The sequence below is a fragment of the Amblyomma mixtum genome, chromosome 6 (assembly GCF_055824585.1).
Source record: "Amblyomma mixtum isolate Tamu chromosome 6, ASM5582458v1, whole genome shotgun sequence".
In the NCBI taxonomy this organism is placed as follows: domain Eukaryota; kingdom Metazoa; phylum Arthropoda; class Arachnida; order Ixodida; family Ixodidae; genus Amblyomma; species Amblyomma mixtum.
Window position 1 is genome coordinate 22,979,326 of NC_143017.1, and position 1,671 is coordinate 22,980,996.

General features: G+C 49.4%; 1 pseudogene; it reads left to right on the forward strand.

Moving 5' to 3' along the window:
- Nucleotides 1–278: 278 nt before the first annotated feature.
- On the forward strand, nt 279–1,396 carry LOC149338418 (uncharacterized; annotated as a pseudogene).
- The last annotated feature ends 275 nt before the right edge of the window (nt 1,397–1,671 follow it).

A 1,671-nucleotide genomic window follows, 5' to 3' on the forward strand; every position in this document is an offset into this window, starting at 1 on the left:
TTTGTGTTCTGGGTAAGCTAAGAAGTGGATTGCCACAGTGTAAAGCCCAACTCCAAACGGCACTTCCTGGGCGCACGCGCTCAGCGTCGGCGCTCTTGGCGTACGCCGGAACCGGTATGAGCATGCGCAATGCAGGAGACGCCAGCGAACCTTGGCGAGGCGCCGGCCGATATCTGTCCGTGCTAGATATCGGCGCCAGCGCAAGGGCGCTGGCGCACGCGTCGGAAGCGGGGTCCGGTTGACAACAATCGGAGGACCGCGGGGCTCTCGGGAAGCTGCCTTCAAGAATGACTCACGGATCAGACACTGCCGACGTACGCCCACCAGACCAGCTACACGCGCCCACATGGGATCACCGATGGATTCTACAATCAGCGACCACATGCGCAGACCACTACATGCATCCGGGACAAGTGGCGACACCACCAGACTGGACTATATATTGCCACACCACGCGCGCGGCGGCCACTGGGCACGGCAGCGCTACCAGGATGCGGTTCACCGACAATCCGTTCTTGTTTCTTCTGCAGGTGAGAAAACGCTACGGCGTTTGTATTCACTCTAACAACCCATTCTTGTTGGTGCTGCCGTGCCCGCGGCTGTTGTTTGATGTTACTGTAAGCTTGCGCAAACTGCTATTGTTGGGGGGTGATATCGAAGCCAATCCTGGACCGAACACAGCTCAGATACTTACGCAGCTTCAAGGAATTGCCTCAGACATAAAAGAAATAAAGGAGAAGCGGCTGGCGGACATAGACAACAAACTCGATGCTCTTGCTAGACTAGAGAAACAGGTCACTTCCTGCCAGGAGCAGGTCGCTCAGATGAGCGAAGTCATAGAAAGGTTAGAGGAAAGAATAGACGACTTGGATAACAGAAGCAGAAGATGTAATTTAATTGTCTATGGCCTATCGGAGAGAGAGGAAGAGACCAAGGAAACACTTAGAGAAAGGGTAAATAAAGATATTGTTCAGGATAAACTGGATCTCGACGCAGTGGCCATCGACCGTATCCACCGTTTGGGGCAGCCTGCTGAACACAAAACTAGACCTGTTATTATGAAGCTTTTAGACTACAGAGAGAAAGAATCAATACTGAAACGAGGGTTCAAGCTTAAAAATTCCGATCTGTCCATTGGCGAAGATTTCTCGCGGAAAATTAGAGATATTCGGAAAAAGTTGTGGGACAGCGCGAAGCCTAACCGGGACAATGGCGACAAAGTGTCCCTTTCCTTTAATAAATTGTACATTAATGGTCAAGCATTTGTTTGGGACAGTAAAAATGCAGTGAAAGTGCCGTTTGGGAAAAAAAAACGACAAAGCAACTACCAGAAAGCCAAAACGACAATGTCTCCAGCACCCGAATGACACGTCAAAGAGTAGAATCAAAAAAATAAAATTATTGAACATAAATGCCAGAAGTGTAGTGAATAAAGTAGAGCAGCTCGAAATTGTCCTCATTGACCAAGATCCAGATATTGTGGTTGTCACAGAAACGTGGCTCTCGAGTGATATTGATATTCAAGAAATCTTCCCTCCGAACTACTCAGTGATGCGCAAAGATCGGCTTTCCCGGGGTGGCGGCGTTGCATTATTGATAAAGAACCACTTTTCCTTTATCCCTCTGCCGGACATCCCGGGAGCAGAGGCAGTGTTTTGCAAGATTCTGTGT